The sequence below is a fragment of the Bufo bufo genome, chromosome 5, assembly GCF_905171765.1.
Source record: "Bufo bufo chromosome 5, aBufBuf1.1, whole genome shotgun sequence".
In the NCBI taxonomy this organism is placed as follows: domain Eukaryota; kingdom Metazoa; phylum Chordata; class Amphibia; order Anura; family Bufonidae; genus Bufo; species Bufo bufo.
The window spans coordinates 249941876-249954852 of record NC_053393.1 but is presented as its reverse complement, the minus strand read 5'-3'; the positions used below and the strand labels follow the sequence as shown (position 1 = coordinate 249954852).

At 43.3% G+C, this 12977-nt stretch overlaps 1 protein-coding gene across 1 annotated transcript in view; it reads right to left on the bottom strand.

The window, feature by feature from the left end:
* LOC121001140 (aromatic-L-amino-acid decarboxylase-like) overlaps positions 1-12977 on the bottom strand; it is a 184319-nt gene that overhangs the window by 118994 nt on the left and 52348 nt on the right. The gene's annotated exons all lie outside the window — the stretch shown is intronic.

Sequence of the window (12977 nt, the reverse complement as noted above, 5' to 3'; positions counted from 1 at the left end):
GAACTGTATTAAGGCTATTGTCAGGTTTAGCTGTATATACACATAAACTATACTAGAAACCTAGGACAGGTCTTATCTGCCAGCTACACTGCCCTAATTTATCAATATGAACCATTCATAAAGAACGCTGACACTAGTCTGCTGCAGGCTGCTTACAGTAGGTGGCCTGCAGAATGCTAGTACAGTTGGCAGTTTGGTACACGTCATAATTATATATGTACAGCTGTTATACATGTACATGATATGGACATATATATATATATATATATATACACACACACACACACACACACACATAATATATACATACATATACACACATTATATTTACACACACACACACACACACATATATACATATACATACATATATACACACACATAAATTAGAATATCGTGCAAAGTTCATTTCAGTAATGGAACTTAAAAGGTGAAACTAATATAGGAGAGACTCATTACATGCAAAGCGAGATATTTCAAGCCTTTATTTGTTATAATTTGGATGATTATGGCTTACCGCTGATGAAACCCCAAAGTCTCAATTTTGAGGTACCCTTTGCTCAGGGGGTATGGATTAATTAGCTGACTAGAGTGACACTGAGCCTAGAATATTGAACCTTTTCACTAAATTCAAATCATACACACGGTATTCGTTATACTGTACAACTTATACCAGCTGTACATATATAATTATATACTTGCGTTGTCCGGATCCGTCGTGTACTCCATTTGCCCGAATTACACGCCGGATCCGGAAAAACGCGTAAGAACACAATTTTTTCTTTCCGGATGCGTCTTTCCGGCTTTTTTGGTAAGATACTGATCCGGAAATCCTGAAGCCAACACCAAGTGCTGTTTCGAAACAGCGGATCAGTCATGTACTGATGAGCAGATCCGGTATGCAAATTATTTCTTATCAGAAAATTTCTAGTTTGTTTTACAAAATAAAATATGCAAGGGACAAACACACACACACAATACTCACCTCCAGGAGCTTCTTTCACGCCCTGTCTTCTCACGCTCGGGCTGTCTAGTGGAAGTTTTCGCGCCAGCCAAGCCCTTCCTACTTCCTGGCACAGACGCAACTTCCGGATCCGTCGTTGCGTCTTAACAACTGAAGATGTTAGGACGGATCCGGACTAATACATTTCAATGGGCTATTATTCCGGATCAGTCGATGCGGAAAGTGTTCAGGATTTTTGACCGGAGCAAAAAGCGCAGCATGCTGGTCCTGAACTGAAGACATCCTGAACGGATTTCTCTCAATTCAGAATGCATGGGGATAATCCTGATCAGGATTTTTCTGGCATAGAGCCCCGACGACGGAACTCTATGCCGGAAAAGAAAAGCGCAAGTGTGAAAGAGCCCTAAGGGTACTTTCACACTTGCGGCAGGACGGATCCGACAGGCTGTTCACCATGCCGGATCCGTCCTTCCGCTATTTTGCCATGCCGCCGCTCTGTCCTCATTGACTATAATGGGGATGGGGGCGGAGCTCCGGCGGTGCACGGCGAAAGCCGCCAGACTAAAAAGTCCTGCATGTCCGACTTTTCAGTCCGGTGGCTTTCGCTGTGCACCGCTGAGCTGTGCCGGAGCTCCGCCCCCATCCCTATTATAGTCAATGGGGACGGAGCGGCGGTCCGGCGAAATAGCGGAAGGACGGATCCGACATGGTGAACAGCCTGTCAGATCCGTCCTGCCGCAAGTGTGAAAGTAGCCTTACACTGGCTGTACATACTGTATTTTTCGCTTTATAAGACACACCTGATAAGCCACACAAGAAAAAAAATAAAGGTGTGCTATTGGTGGGTTTTGAACCTATGGAGGGGGGGGGGGGGGGGGCATCTGTGGCTGACGCGCTGCTATGGGGGGGTCATCTGTGGCTGACGCGCTGCTATGGGGGGAGGGTCATCTGTGGCTGACGCGCTGCTATGGGGGGAGGGTCATCTGTGGCTGACGCGCTGCTATGGGGGGAGGGTCATCTGTGGCTGACGCGCTGCTATGGGGGGAGGGTCATCTGTGGCTGACGCACTGCTATGAGGGGGGTCATCTGTGGCTGACGTGCTGCTATGGGGGGGGTCATCTGTGGCTGACGTGCTGCTATGGGGGGGGTCATCTGTGGCTGACGCGCTACTATGGGGGGGTCATCTGTGGCTGACGCGCTGCTATGGGGGGGTCATCTATGGCTGATGCGCTGCTATGGGGGGTCATCTATGGCTGACGCGCTGCTATGGGGGGGGTCATCTATGGCTGACGTGCTGCTATGGGGGGGGTCATCTGGATTACAAATTATCACATCTGTCTCTTCTCATGTCTGTGTAAATAGTGACCCCCATTACACCGAGCTCCGCTCACAGCAGTCTTCATATGTAAAGTCTAGTCATGTAATCCTCAACCAGTGGCTCTGTTTTGTTAAACTACGGTAATAGTCTGTAATAGTACTCACTATAAAACTAGCAGACAGTCCAGCAGTGTAAAGTCACTCGCTCACGCTCCTGCTCCGCCAGCTTTATTAATGAACTGGGAGGAGCATGACAGATTTTACGCTGCCGGCCTGCTAGTTTGATAGTGAGTACTATTACAGACAATAGTGGTAGGTTGTGGTGGCTCACTAGCAAGTAGTTAAGGTATGGTGCTGCAAGCTCATAGAGGGAATCACCCCACCCCCTCTTAAAAGGCAAATGTAGTAATAGGAAAATGAGCGAGCACTCATACACTTGGCAACCAAATTGACATGTGCAGAAAATATTTATTAAATCCCCATAAAATACAAGTAATAAAATTTATAAGAACAATGTAGCAATAATATACAACATTAGTCACATATATTGTGGTAGATATAATCAATACTATATTCGATAAAAATATAGAAAATTCAATGTTGAAATATTCGATTGAATATTCGATACCACTCAATAGTGTCGATAAATTCAATAATATATCACACCAAAAAACTTCAAGTATATGCTGTTATTTGGGAAAGAGGGGGTATTATCTTCTAGCGCTCCATCCCAATTTGGGAAACTGAATGTCACTGAAAATGTTGTAGGTGTATTCACTGGGAGCGCAATATGTTCATAAAGTGTCCACAGGAATCCTGATAATGTGAAAAGTCTCTTATAGCATATCCTTTTAAGGTCGATATGAGCTTTGGATTGGAGAAAACTTTATATCTATATTTGGCTTACCGTCTAGCGTCTGTTGTCTCCCTATTGCTTCAATGGAGCTTTAGATATTTGCCGGCTTATTCAGTCGCTCCATACAGCAAGCTGGTTTAAATTTCGCGGGAGTTCCAAAGATCGCGGGCGTTGCCACTCTGTTCCGCAATTTCCTTTGGTGCAGCTTTTGACGATAAGAAAAGTTAATCCTTTACTGTAGAAATTTTCTTCTGTATGGCCATACAGTATTATCGGAGGCTTTTCAATGCAGGTACATCACTTGTTTCACCATACGCGTTACAGGTAGATTCACTCTCCCTTCCTCAGTGGTCAAGTGTCTGCCTGCTCTGCCTCCATTTTTATCCATTCCTTTAATTGCTTCCCAAATCTCGGACACCTGTTCATACTACTCCCAGTTGGCCAGGGAATCCTCCCAACATAATCAGGGGATAATTCTATACAGCCTTGATTTTTTTTTTTTTTCTTCTTCTTGCAGTTTCCATGCGTTTTTTGGGGAACACATGCGTTTTTTGGCCCAGATGTCCCAATTGGTGTGATATATCATTGTGTGAAATATAAACTTGATATCTGATTGCTAACACTTATAAAATGACTTTTTATAATAAAATATTAAACAAATTTTCAAGATTAAAATATCAATATAAAAATGTAAAACAATAAATGTGAGGAATCTTGAAAGTTTCATAGGAATCCTAGAGTTTGATACAATTATTCGGATTTGATAGAGAAAGAAGGGTGGGTATCTGAGCCAAGGACACGTCGCAGCGCCGATAAACGGCCTAGCATGCGACGTGCCGTCGGCCACGAGACACCCAACCTACATAAATCCAAAAATTTTCAACTCAGAATTAAGGCCTTTCGGTTGTAGAGATCCAAATTCATAAATGCGTCTGGATTCTATCCTAGACATTTGTCTGATAAAATCACCGCCTCTCCACCTTCTCCAGTGCCGTAAACACCAGACTTGATGGATCCTGATTATGCATCTCTTTATAATGTTTAGATAGGTAATGTTTATCATAACCCTTCCTGATGTTGGCAATATGTTCGGCCACTCTTTTTTTGAATGGCCTCTTGGTACGTCCTATATATTGTCTGTTACAGGGACACTGGAGAAGGTAGATAACTCCACTGGAGTCACATGTAAGACAATTTATCTCCCAATTAAAATTGTTCTGAGTCGAGGGGACGTTAGTCGTCAGGCGGGTTTTTTATTCATTCTACAACCCATACACCTTCCACATTTATAAAAAACCCTTCAAACTCAGCCAAGTTCCTGAAAAACAACTTATTCTGTTTCCACGGTTTTACGGTAGGGGCCACCTTGATACCTAGATTGGGTGCCCTAGTGAAGGCAATCGTCGGAACAGTCGGGAGTAAGTGTCCCACAATTTTGTCATTCAACACATGGTGATAATGGGTTTTAATAATTTTCTGAATCTTCCTATAATTCTCATTAAATGAAAGAACAACTCTCATGGCTTCTTTATTTAGTGTTTTATCTTTCTCATTATCTATCTCATTTTTATCTTTATTGTCCTCCTTATTAAAGAACTCTTCTATCTAATTTCCAAATTTGGTTGAGTGACTCCTCCACTAAGTTTTCAGGATATTCCGTCTCAATAAATTGTCTTCATCTCAATGGCTTCCATCTCAAAAGTATGTCCCGCTGTGCAGTTCCTCTTAATCCTACGGAACCGACCAGAGGGAACATTTGTCAGTCATTTCGGCAGGTGACAGCTAGAAAAATCAATATAACTATTTCTAGCTGTGGATTTACAAAATGTCTCACATATATATCTATTACCAGATTGTGTGATTAATAAATCCAAGAATTCGGTGCTCTCCTGTATGTTTGAGGTAAAGACCAGATTTAAATATTAATTGGTTCTAGGAATTTTTCCAATTCTTCTTTACTCTGTTTCCATATGAAGATCACATCATCTATATAACGGCGCCACAGGGCTAGATCCGTCCCCAGCCTCGGCTTGATGAGGTTGTACTCTCACTCAGCCAAGAACAAATTAGCATAGCTGGGGGCGAATCTGGTCCCCATGGCGGTACCCCGCTTCTGCAGGAAGAATTCCCCCTCAAAAAAGTATTGTGGCTCAGGATATACTCTATTCCTTTCGTTATAAATTCTTTTTTTATTGCTCCATACGAGCCATCTCTTATTAATTGCATTTTTACAGCATCAATTCCTTGCTGATGTTCAATCACAGTATAAAGTCACTGAATATCAAGTGTACCCATAATCCATCCAGACTGGACATCAAAGTTTTCCAGAATCTGTATGATTTGGGTAATATCTTTAATATAGGAATTGGTTTTCTTGACTATTGGCTGTAACTGTACGTCTATATTTGGACAGGTTGGATGTGATAGGGCGTCCTGGGGGATCATTCAGATTTTTATGCACCTTGGGCCGGCAGTAGAAGCATGGTAGCCTCCTCTGTGTGCCCAAAATGAAATCCAGTTCCTGCTGTGATATTGTACCATTATCCAATCCGTCCATACTGTATCTCCTGAGCTCCAACTCAAATCTCTTGGATCTTAGCACAATAATTAATTTAAGTTCAACCACCCTGACTAAAACCCAAAATAATCTGTTAGAGAAAGGTCTGAAGTTTGCCCCCACCAATAAGATGGATAAATTCTCTACATTTATAGGAGTACAAAAACTAAGGAATATCTGCCTCAAAAAATATTTTATCAAAAATCCAATTGTGAGGAATGAGAAAGTGATAGTTGAAAAAACCATTAAAAAAAAAAGACAAAAAACCCTAACAAAAACCTCCTAAGAAATAAATCAAATATGTTCCCAAGGAGTGAAATCAGCAATGAAATAGGAGCCTTTCAGAAGTGTGTAGAGGAAGATATTTGCAAACTAAAAGCTAGATCAAGAGCCACAAACAATCTTACCAGAGGAGAGTTTGAGGCATTGAAACAACTACAAAAACACTCCATCACTATACGCCCAGTGGATAAGGGAGGTGCGGTAGTGGTGGACACAATTATAATAGGGAACGTCTCCGACAACTCTCAGATGGGGAGACCTATCAAAAATTGGGGGGAGACCCCCTTGAGAGATTTGAGTTGGAGCTCAGGAGATACAGTATGGACGGATTGGATAATGGTACAATATCACAGCAGGAATTGGATTTCATTTTGGGCACACAGAGGAGGCTACCATGCTTATACTGCCTGCCCAAGGTGCATAAAAATCTGAATGATCCCCCGGACGCCCTATCGTCTCAGGGATTGGATCTATCACATCCAACCTGTCCAAATTTATAGACGTACAGTTACAGCCAATAGTCAAGAAAACCAATTCCTATATTAAAGATACTACCCAAATCATACAGATTCTGGAAAACTTAGATGTCCAGTCTGGATGGATTATGGGTACACTTGATATTCAGTCACTTTATACTGTGATTGAACATCAGCAAGGAATTGATGCTGTAAAAATGCAATTAATAAGAGATGGCTCGTATGGAGCAATAAAAAAAGAATTTATAACGAAAGGAATAGAGTATATCCTGAGCCACAATACTTTTTTGAGGGGGAATTCTTCCTGCAGAAGCGGGGTACCGCCATGGGGACCAGATTCGCCCCCAGCTATGCTAATTTGTTCTTGGCTGAGTGGGAGTACAACCTCATCAAGCCGAGGCTGGGGACGGATCTGGCCCTGTGGCGCCGTCCTATAGATGATGTGATCTTCATCTGGAAACAGAGTAAAGAATTGGAAAAATTCCTAGAACCAATTAATATTAATAATTTAAATCTGGTCTTTACCTCAAACATACAGGAGAGCACCGAATTCTTGGATTTATTAATCACACAATCTGGTAAATATATGTGAGACATTTTGTAAATCCACAGCAAGAAATAGTTATATTGATTTTTCTAGCCGTCACCTGCCGAAATGGCTGACAAATGTTTCCTCTGGTCGGTTCCGTAGGATTAGACGGAACTGCACAGAGGGACATACTTTTGAGTTGGAAGCTATTGAGATGAAAAGACAATTTATTGAGAAGGAATATCCTGAAAACTTAGTGGAGGAGTCACTCAACCAAATTAGGAAATTAGAAGAGAGTTCTTTAATAAGGAGGACAATAAAGATAAAAATGAGATAGATAATGAGAAAGATAAAACACAAAATGAAGAAGCCATGAGAGTTGTTCTTCCATTTAATGAGAATTATAGGAAGATTCAGAAAATTATTAAAACCCATTGGCACCATGTGTTGAATGACAAAATTGTGGGACACTTACTCCCGACTGTTCCGACGATTACCTTCACTAGGGCACCCAATCTAGGTATCAAGGTGGCCCCTACCGTAAAACCGTGGAAACAGAATAAGTTGTTTTTCAGGAACTTGGCTGAGTTTGAAGTTTTTTTTTATAAATGTGGAAGGTGTATGGGTTGTAGAATGAATAAAAACCCGCCTGACGACTAACGTCCCCTCGACTCAGAACAATTTTAATTGTCTTACATGTGACTCCAGTGGAGTTATCTACCTTCTCCAGTGCCCCTGTAACAGACAATATATAGGACGTACCAAGAGGCCATTCAAAAAAAGAGTGGCCAAACATATTGCCAACATCAGGAAGGGTTATGATAAACATTCCCTATCTAAACATTATAAAGAGATGCATAATCAGGATCCATCAAGTCTGGTGTTTACGGCACTGGAGAAGGTGGAGAAACACTGGAGAGGCGGTGATTTTATCAGACAAATGTCTAGCATAGAATCCAGACGCATTTATGAATTTGGATCTCTACAACCGAAAGGCCTTAATTCGGAGTTGGAAATTTTTGGATTTATGTAGGTTGGGTGTCTCGTGGCCGACGGCACGTCGCATGCTAGGCCGTTTATCGGCGCTGCGACGGGTCCTTGGCTCAGAGATACCCACCCTTCTTTCTCTATCAAATCCGAATAATTGTATCAAACTCTTATGGATTCCTATGAAACTTTCAAGATTCCTCACATTTATTGTTTTACATTTTTATATTGATATTTTAATCTTGAAAATTTAATATTTTATTATAAAAAGTCATTTTATAAGTGTTAGCAATCAGATATCAAGTTTATATTTCACACAATGATCTATCACACCAATTGGGACATCTTGGCCAAAAAACGCATGTGTCCCCAAAAAAACGCATGGAAACTGCAAGAAAAAAATAAAATAAAAATCAAGGCTGTATAGAATTATCCCCTGATTATGTTGGGAGGATTCCCTGGCCAACTGGGAGTAGTATGAACAACAGGTGTCTGAGATTTGGGAAGCAATTAAAGGAATGGATAAAAATGGAGGCAGAGCAGGCAGACACTTGACCACTCAGGAAGGGAGAGTGAATCTACCCGTAACGCGTATGGTGAAACAAGTGATGTACCTGCATTGAAAAGCCTCCGATAATACTGTATGGCCATACAGAAGAAAATTTCTACAGTAAAGGATTAACTATTCTTATCGTCGAAAGCTGCACCAAAGGAAATTGCGGAACAGAGTGGCAACTCCCGCGATCTTTGGAACTCCCGCGAAATTTAAACCAGCTTGCTGTATGGAGCGACTGAATAAGCCGGCAAATATTTAAAGCTCCATTGAAGCAATAGGGAGACAGACGCTAGATGGTAAGCCAAATATCGATTTAAAGTTTTCTTCGATTCAAAGCTCATATCGACCTTAAAAGGATATGCTATAAGAGACTTTTCACATTATCAGGATTCCTGTGGACACTATGAACATATTGTGCTCCCAGTGAATACACCTACAACATTTTCAGTGACATTCAGTTTCCCAAATTGGGATAGAGCGCTAGAAAATACCCCCTCTTTCCCAAATAACAGCATATACTTGAAGTTTTTTGGTGTGATATATAGTATTGAATTTATCGACACTATTGAGTGGTATCGACATTGAATTTTCTACCATTCAATTTATCGAATATTTCTAATCGAATATAGTATCGATCATATCTACCACAATATATGTGACTAATGTTGTATATTATTGCTACATTGTTCTTATAAATTGTATTACTTGTATTTTATGGGGATTTAATAAATATTTTCTGCACATGTCAATTTGGTTGCCAAGTGTATGAGTGCTCGCTCATTTTCCTATTACTATTACAGACAGTTACTGAAGTTTAACAAAGCATGATTGAGGATTACATTACTAGACTTTACATATGAAAACTGCTGTGAGCGGGTGCCCGATGTAATGGAGTACAGTGACTGCACCGGGCCCTGCCAGGAGTGCAACAGTTGCCGGCCTCCAGCCCCTGCTCCCACCCCGCGTGATAGAGCTCTGATACATCTCAGGCCGCGCTGTGCAGCATAGTGGACGGTGATGTATCAGGAAGGAGGCTTACCGGGCTCTGGGCGGCAGGATCCACAGGCTTACGGGTAGGGATGTCCCGATACCGATACCAGTATCGGGACCGATACCGGGCATTTGCACGAGTACATGTACTCGTGCAAATGTCCCCGATACCACTGCCGATACCTGTGCACCGCTTTTATGTGTCCGTCCGCGGCCCCTGCATCTCCCACAGCTAACAGCTTCACAGGCAGCAGCAGGCAGTGTAATTGGAGCCTAGAGTGGAAGCTAGCTCCGCCCCGCCCCTCCCTCCAACCAATCAGAGGCAACCAGCACTGACTCACAGCACAGGGAGCGTAGTGCAGAGACTCAGAGAATCGTCTGACAGTTTATTAGTTAAAGAATCCAATGAGTCACAGACCGTGTCATCGAGTCCCTGCCAGGCTTCCTGCTCTGCGGCTCCCTGTAAGTCCGTCCGGGGGGAAGGGGGGGGGGGGCATTATTAGCATAGCATGTAGTGGAGCTGGGTGTGTACAGGGTGCATGTAGCAGAGCAGGAAGTCTGGGGTGACACAGTCTCTGACTCATTCGATTCGTTTTAACTAATAAACTCTCAGACGATTCTCTGAGTCCCTGCAATAACTATACATTGTAATTACATCAGTCTGCTCCACTGCATTCACTGCAGCAGAGCTGTGTTTGCCCGGAGCGAGTCCCTCTAAAAGTGATAGTGTCTGTCTTCTATGGCCCTGGTCCTTCCCTTCCTGCCTGCAAGCTGCACATTGATCTCTAAAAGCAGGCATTAGGGCAAGAAGAAATATACATTACTGTATGATGGCCACAAGACTATTATACTGAGGAGGGGGGGCTTCAAAAATTGTTGTCCTGACTCATTACAGTAACGTCTCCTTGTGGCTGCCCCCCATACAGTATAACCTCTCCTTGTGGCTGCCCCCATACAGTATAACGTCTCCTTGTGGCTGCCCCCATACAGTGTAACGTCTCCTTGTGGCTGCCCCCATACAGTGTAACGTCTCCTTGTGGCTGCCCCCATACAGTATAACGTCTCCTTGTGGCTGCCCCCATACAGTATAACGTCTCCTTGTGGCTGCCCCCATACAGTATAACTTCTCCTTGTGGCTGCCCCCATACAGTATAACGTCTCCTTGTGGCTGCCCCCATACAGTATAACGTCTCCTTGTGGCTGCCCCCATACAGTATAACGTCTCCTTGTGGCTGCCCCCATACAGTATAACGTCTCCTTGTGGCCGCCCCCATACAGTATAACGTCTCCTTGTGGCCGCCCCCATACAGTATAACGTCTCCTTGTGGCCGCCCCCATACAGTATAACGTCTCCTTGTGGCCGCCCCCATACAGTATAACGTCTCCTTGTGGCTGCCCCCCTACAGTATAACGTCTCCTTGCGGCTGCCCCATACAGTATAATGTCTCCTTGGAATGTTATAGTTCTGTTTTTGGGCCTTTTGGTTGGTCAGTGGTCAGAAAATACATGTGTGTGTATTTTATTGTTAAAATTAGTATCGGTAATTGGTATCGGTGAGTACTTAAATAAAAGTATCGGTACTCGTACTCTGTCTTAAAAAAATGGTATCGGGACATCCCTACTTACGGGACTCGGGAGCTTCCACAGGAGCCAACATGTCACCGGTCAGCGATGCAGGACGCCGAACTCCGCGCTCCCAGCCCTATATCCGCCAGTCCTCCGACGTCACCCGCCACCGGAAGTGACGCTGAGAACTGGCAACTTCACTTCCTGCCTGTGCGCACGCGCGCGATCCCTCGTTCCCGCAATGAGCCAGGGAACGGAAGCCCGGGGCTGCCTTCACCAAAGGACTTATGCCGAAGGAACGGGGACAGGACCTGTCAACTCCCGACCTCTGCACGGCCCTCCCAGATGGGGCTAGTTATCCAGGCTGTGCGTCGATGAACTCCTGACGTAGCAGGAGCAGCTTCCACGCGATCCCGAGGACAGGAAACAACAAACTGAAGCAGGTAAGGGGAGGGGTCCTTTTAAGTCTGAGCTTTTGCGTTGTTTCCTGTCCTGGGGGGCTGGGGACACCCTCCTGGAGTGCCGTTGTGGAGGCGCTGGGGAAAATTTATTTATATATTTCAGGTATGCAGCATACATAACTATATATAATATATGTTATATATCATATGGCAGCCTTTAAAAAATATATATGGTATATATTAGTTGGAAGGCTGCCATGGGCATTCTAAAAAAATTTAAATAAATCAGCCCCTCCAATGCAGCTCAACGCCGATCAGATTGCTCCTCCCTTCCTTCATCCCAGAAGCAAAGTGTAAAAGTGTACATAAACGAGCTTCATCTAATCTCATTCACATTGCTTGTACTGTATTAAGCTGTGGTTTTTTCACACAAGTTTCATGGAAAAAAATCGGATGCATTGTATGCAGGTAGCCTAATGCTAGCCAGTGCAAAAGAAAAAAAAAAAAAAGCCATAATTGCTTCTTGGGGATTTATCAAAACTGGGCTAGCAGCCTATAGCAACCAATGAGATTTCACCTTTTATTTTCCAAAGGAGCTCTAAATAATGGAATTTGATTGGTTGCTATGGGCAACTAAACCAGTTTTCCTTTACACCAGTTTTGGCAAACTTCCTCCACAGTATGTTTTATAAAGGTAAGTGTACGGACCATCCTTGACTATCCTTTAACTATATTTGTGAGCGAAATATTACATTTATGCATATTAGGCTACTTTCACATCTGCGTTTTCCCTTTCCGCTATTGAGAGCAGTCATAGGATCTTAATGGCGGGGGAAACGCTTACGTTTTGTCCCCATTAATTGTTAATAGGGACTGAACAAAACTGAATTTACCAGAATGCATTACGTTCCATTTGGTTGCGTCCCCATTGTGGACAGAACACTGGAAGCAGCGTTATTCTGTCCACGATGTGGAACAGGGCAAGATGGATCAGTCATGACTCACAATGTAAGTCAATGGGTAAGGATCAGTTTTCTCTGACAATAGAAAACGGATCTGTCCCCCCCCCCCATTGACTTTCAATGGAGTTCATGACAGATCTGTCTTAGCCATGTTAAAGGTACCCCACTAAACCTTTTTTTTTTTGCTTACTTATAATCCCCACACTGCGATTTATGCTTACATAATCAAATTAATCATTTTGGTCCTGTAGATTTTGTTTAAAACATACTTTTATAATATGTAAATTACCTTGCTACCAGCAAGTAGGGCGGCTACTTGCTGGTAGCAGCCGCATCCTCCGATCCTAAAGACGCCCCTGCCGCATTGTGATTGACAGGGCCAGGGAACGGGATCGTTCTGCTGGCCCTGCCTGTTAGCATCCAAAATCTGGCGGCTGCGCCGCGGCCGTACCCGTCTTCAATCGGCGCAGGCGCATTAAGGATGGAGCGGCCGAGCGAGAACCGCCTCTCAGTGCGCCTGGGCCGATTGAAGAC